Here is a 6264-nt window from a genome sequence, read left to right as displayed (position 1 = left end):
GGGCTCTGGTTCTCCGAGTCGGGCAGAGGGGTGTACGGCGGTGGGGGTCCCTGCCCAGGGCTCTGGTTCTCCGAGTCGGGCAGGAGGGTGTACGGCGGTGGGGGTCCCTGCCCAGGGCTCTGGTTCTCCGAGTCGGGCAGGAGGGGGTACGGCGGTGGGGGTCCCTGCCCAGGGCTCTGGTTCTCCGAGTCGGGCAGGAGGGGGTACGGCGATGGGGGTCCCTGCCCAGGGCTCTGGTTCTCCGAGTCGGGCAGGAGGTGGTCCAGGCGGGTGCCCCCTGGTCCCCCCGACGTGTTAGGGGGCAAGCGGTGGGTCTCCCCCAAGCCCAAAGCCCCGGTTCCCAGAGTCGGGTAAACTGCGGGAGTAACTTTGACTCTCTTAAGGTAGGCAGGAACCGGTGTGAGTGGTGTGGAAAGCCGAGTTGGGGCTCCATGTTCTGGGCACAGGTGGATCTCCTAGTGGTCCACCCCAGGCCCAGAGTGTGGAGCCCCAACTCGGCTTATTTTTTTTTTAAAATTATTATTATTATTATTATTTTTTTTTTTTATCTTATTTTATTTTATTTTTTCAATTTTTCGGGATGCACCGGGTAGAAGTTCAAACTTCAACCGCCGTGGGGGTCCCCTGGCCAGAGCTCTGGTTCTCCGAGTCGGGCAGGAGGTGGTCCAGGCGGGTGCCCCCTGGTCCCCCCGACGTGTTAGGGGGCGAGCGGTGGGTCTCCCCCAAGCCCAAAGCCCCGGTTCCCAGAGTCGGGTAAACTGCGGGAGTAACTTTGACTCTCTTAAGGTAGGCAGGAACCGGTGTGAGTGGTGTGGAAAGCCGAGTTGGGGCTCCACGCTCTGGGCACAGGGGGATCTCCTAGTGGTCCACCCCAGGCCCAGAGTGTGGAGCCCCAACTCGGCTTATTTTTTTTAAAATTATTATTATTATTATTATTATTATCTTATTTTATTTTATTTTTTCAATTTTTCGGGATGCACCGGGTAGAAGTTCAAACTTCAACCGCCGTGGGGGTCCCTGGCCAGCGTTCTGGTTCTCCGAAGTGGGGCTGAGGGGGTCCAGGCGGGTGCCCCCTGGTCCCCCCCGACGTGTTAGGGGGCGAGCGGTGGGTCTCCCCCAAGCCCAAAGCCCCGGTTCCCAGAGTCGGGTAAACTGCGCGACTAACAATGACTCTCTTAAGGTAGTCAGAAACCGGTGTGAGTGGTGTGGAAAGCCGATTCGGGGCTCCACGCTCTGGGCACAGGGGGATCTCCTAGTGGTGCCCCCCAGGCCCAGAGTGTGGAGCCCCAACTCGGCTTATTTTTATTTTTATTATTATTTTTTTTTTTATTTAATTATTATTTTGGGATTATTAGACTGGGTAGAAGTTGCAACTTCAAACGGGCATATCTCCGGAACCAAGCCGAGTTGGGGCCCCATACACCCGGCGTGGGGGGCCCTCCTAGAGGCCCCCAATACCCCCGAGTGTGGAGCCCCAACTCGGCTTACTTTTCGAGTTACAGCCGGTCAAAGTTGAAACTTTAAAGGGCCATATCTCCGGAACCAAGCCGAGTTGGGGCCCCATACACCCGGCGTGGGGGGCCCTCCTAGAGGCCCCCAATACCCCCGAGTGTGGAGCCCCAACTCGGCTTACTTTTCGAGTTACAGCCGGTCAAAGTTGAAACTTTAAAGGGCCATATCTCCGGAACCAAGCCGAGTTGGGGCCCCATACACCCGGCGTGGGGGGCCCTCCTAGAGGCCCCCAATACCCCCGAGTGTGGAGCCCCAACTCGGCTTACTTTTCGAGTTACAGCCGGTCAAAGTTGAAACTTTAAAGGGCCATATCTCCGGAACCAAGCCGAGTTGGGGCCCCATACACCCGGCGTGGGGGGCCCTCCTAGAGGCCCCCAATACCCCCGAGTGTGGAGCCCCAACTCGGCTCACTTTTCGAGTTACAGCCGGTCAAAGTTGAAACTTTAAAGGGCCATATCTCCGGAACCAAGCCGAGTTGGGGCCCCATACACCCGGCGTGGGGGGCCCTCCTAGAGGCCCCCAATACCCCCGAGTGTGGAGCCCCAACTCGGCTCACTTTTCGAGTTACAGCCGGTCAAAGTTGAAACTTTAAAGGGCCATATCTCCGGAACCAAGCCGAGTTGGGGCCCCATACACCCGGCGTGTGGGGCCCTCCCAGAGGCCCCCAATAGCCCCGAGTGTGGAGCCCCAACTCGGCTTACTTTTCGAGTTACACCCGGTCAAAGCTGGACAGGAAGTGGCCGTATCTCGGGACCGGAAGGTCCCCGTGGCTCGGGACGGCGGGAGGAGCAAGGTCCCCGAGAGCGGGCCCCGCACCCGCCGCCGCGAGCCGCTGGGACCTCCCGGTCCCGAGATGGGCCCCGTTACGCGCGGGCGACTTTCGGAGAAAACGGCCCGTATCTCGGAGAGGGGAGGTCCCAGCGGCTCGCCCTTTCGGGTGTCGGGGGCTCCCCACGGGCCCTCTCGGAACCCGCCTCCCCCGGGCCCCTGGGACCTTTCCTTCCCGGGCGCCCCCCCGACACGTCGGGCCCCTTTTCTCCGGGACCCGGGGGCCCCGGAGCTCGGGGGCGGGCTCTTTGCGAGGGGCCCGCCGGGACGCCACACTTGACCCGAGTCCGGTGTCTCTGGGCCCCCGGGTCCCCGAGCTACGTGCGTTCGAATTCGGGGCCCTTTTCCGGGCCCGAAAATCCCTCAAAGTCCGAAAACGTGCAGCGGGCGGGGACTTCCGGGGCCCCGGAGGCTCTGACGGCACACCACCCAGGGAGGTGCACCGTCCTCGGGCACGGCCAGGTGGCCCCCCCCCCGGGGTCCTGGAAGTCTCCCCGCCCCCCGGAGACACCCACACCCACCCACCGGACGGGAAGATTCCGTTTTTCGCCGATATCTCGAAGACGGCCGGGCGAAAAAATTTCAAACTCGGGTCTTCCGTAGGCCTCGAGGGGCCCTATCCAAAGAGGCCACCCGCGTCCCCGGGGGCCTCGGGGTCAGGGAGTTAGGCCCGGTCAAAGGCGCGGCGTTTTTTGGCTTATATCTCGCGAACCCCTGGGCCAATCTTCCCCAAACTCGAATCGACCGTAGTGCCGGACGGGGCCTTTCGAAAGAGCCCACCCACGAGGTCCAACTCGCCCGGGTCCCCGAGTTATAGCCGTTCAAAGTCGGGGGTCCCGGCGAACGGCGATCCGGTAGGGGGCGTCCCCGGGGCCCGCCGCCGCCCTGGTTCGAGCGAGGGCCCCCGTGGGACCTCGCCACCCAAATTTGAGCTCTCTGGGCCTTCGCGTCGCGGAGATACGGGCGATTTTCTCCCGGGATCGTGACGTCATCGGCGGGCGCCATTTCAGAGCGCGGCCGAGGGTTTTCGGCCGATATCTCCGCGAATACTCGACCAAAAACGACGAAACGCATATGGACGCGTTCAGCTCGGCGAGACGGTTCGAATGAGCCCGGCCTCGGCCGGGCACGTCGAGTTTTCGGCGAGATATTTGCGTTTTTCCGCTTCCGGGGCGCTTTGGGGGCCCGTATCTCGGGCCCCCGGGGGCCCACGGGGCTGGGGGCGGTCTCATTCGAAAGGTCTCGTCCCGTTCTCCAGCCCATAAAAATTTGGCGTCGATCGGAGCCGCCTTCGGCGAGCTACGGTCGTTTGAAGCCCCGTGCAGTGGGGTTACCGTCCTTCAAACAGCCGCCGCTCGCAGGGGGAGTCCCGGGGAGGCATGGTTGCCTGTATGACTTGGGCTTAGAGCACCCAGCCCCGCGCTCCTGGAGGAACCTCCGGTGCACAGGGTCTGCTGCAACCAGCCACGTGGGTTTTGAGGGGTAGGGGAGCGTGCGCTCTCCTCCCCGGGCGGGCGGCCGGGCCCTGGGGGCTCGCGCCTCCACGGAGGGACCTCGCTCCCGGGGCTTCGTCCCCGGGGCTCGGGGACTCCGTGGCGGCTCGGCCCCCGGGGTTCGACCCCGCTCGCTCGCTCCAAAACCCAAGTCCAAAACGTGGGGTTGCACGGGAGCTCCGGGCGCGACGGGTCTCCACGCACGGCCCCGGGGAGGGAGCTCCGACCCGGGCCGGAGGCAGATTCGCCCCCTGCCCCCCGGCTGTCCGCCCGGAGCCGAGACGGTCCTAAAACGGGCCTTGGGGGTGATGTAGAAGGGTAACGCTCACCCAACCAGGACTCACACAAACCGATCTGCATCCCAGGCAGGGTGCGGGTCTCCTGGGCACGAATAAAGCCCGATGCCCCGTGGGTGATGTTGGCCCTGGCCACTCAAGGCACTCACCCAAGCCAGAGAGGGTGCACTCTGGCTGGGGAAGCAGATTCAATCTCTGCTGTGGTGGAGCTCTGGAAAAACGCGAAACCTCCAGGAAAAGACGGCCCGATTTCTCTGAAAAGTGCATCCCAGGCAGGGTGCGGGTCTCCTGGGCACGAATAAAGCCCGATGCCCCGTGGGTGATTTTGGCCCTGGCCACTCAAGGCACTCACCCAAGCCAGAGAGGGTGCACTCTGGCTGGGGAAGCAGATTCAATCTCTGCTGTGGTGGAGCTCTGGAAAAACGCGAAACCTCCAGGAAAAGACGGCCCGATTTCTCTGAAAAGTGCATCCCAGGCAGGGTGCGGGTCTCATGGGCACGAATAAAGCCCGATGCCCGTGGGTGATGTTGGCCCTGGCCACTCAAGGCACTCACCCAAGCCAGAGAGGGTGCACTCTGGCTGGGGAAGCAGATTCAATCTCTGCTGTGGTGGAGCTCTGGAAAAACGCGAAACCTCCAGGAAAAGACGGCCCGATTTCTCTGAAAAGTGCATCCCAGGCAGGGTGCGGGTCTCCTGGGCACGAATAAAGCCCGATGCCCCGTGGGTGATGTTGGCCCTGGCCACTCAAGGCACTCACCCAAGCCAGAGAGGGTGCACTCTGGCTGGGGAAGCAGATTCAATCTCTGCTGTGGTGGAGCTCTGGAAAAACGCGAAACCTCCAGGAAAAGACGGCCCGGTTTCTCTGAAAAGTGCATCCCAGGCAGGGTGCGGGTCTCATGGGCACGAATAAAGCCCGATGCCCGTGGGTGATGTTGGCCCTGGCCACTCAAGGCACCACTCACCCAAGCCAGAGAGGGTGCACTCTGGCTGGGGAAGCAGATTCAATCTCTGCTGTGGTGGAGCTCTGAAAAACACGAAAACCTCCAGGGAAAAGACGGCCCGGTTTCTCTGAAAAGTGCATCCCAGGCAGGGTGCGGGTCTCCTGGGCAAGAACGAAGCCCAATGCCCACCTTGAAACGGAGCCTGGGCTCGACTCTGAAGCCCAGATCTCGAAAAACGACAAAGTACAAAAAGGTGCGGTGGCTCCAAACCTCCATGCCCTCAGACCTCCCTGGCCAGCCCAGGGAGGGTGGCCCGTCCTGGGCCAGACTCAGATTTCCCCCGCCACCCCTGGAGCTCCGCCTGGAGCGAAGACGGTCCTAAAACGGACCATGGGGCTCTTGTAGAGGATGAGGGAGGGAGAGAGGGGCCTTCAGAGAGCCCCTTGGCCGGCTTGACTCTGGAGTCGAATTTGGAAAAATAGACAAAGTCCATAAACGTGCTGTTGGTTCGGACCTCCAGGGCACTCAAGGCACTCACCCAAGCCAGAGAGGGTGCACTCTGGCTGGGGAAGAGGATTCAATCTCTGCTGTGGTGGAGCTCTGAAAAACACGAGAACCTCCAGGAAAAGGCGGCCCGGTTTCTCTGAAAAGTGCATCCCAGGCAGGGTGCGGGTCTCCTGGGCAAGAACGAAGCCCAATGCCCACCTTGAAACGGAGCCTGGGCTCGACTCTGAAGCCCAGATCTCGAAAAACGACAAAGTACAAAAAATGTGCGGTGGCTCCAAACCTCCATGCCCTCAGACCTCCCTGGCCAGCCCAGGGAGGGTGGCCCGTCCTGGGCCAGATTCAGATTCGCCCGCCACCCCTGGAGCTCCGCCTGGAGCGAAGACGGTCCTAAAACGGGCCTTCGGGGATGTATGAGAGAGGGGAAGCGTGGTGGTGGCAAACACAGAGGACCCCCTACCAGCGATCAGACCGTCGTGAGTCCCACTCAGAGTCACTCTGGGTGGGCATGTAAAAATCCAGATTACGCCGCGCTGGAGCTCTGGAAGTTACGAGACCTCCAGGAAAAGACAGGCTGGTTTTCTGAAAAGTGCACCCCAGGCAGGGTGCATCTTTTCCTGGGCACGAGCCCAGCGCACATGGTGTGGTGGTCCGGCTCTGGTGCCAAAGTTTGGGGGAAAAAATAGACAG

The sequence above is a fragment of the Pimephales promelas genome, chromosome 2 (assembly GCF_988280905.1).
Source record: "Pimephales promelas chromosome 2, fPimPro1.hap1.1, whole genome shotgun sequence".
In the NCBI taxonomy this organism is placed as follows: domain Eukaryota; kingdom Metazoa; phylum Chordata; class Actinopteri; order Cypriniformes; family Leuciscidae; genus Pimephales; species Pimephales promelas.
Note: the sequence above shows the minus strand (reverse complement) of the source record.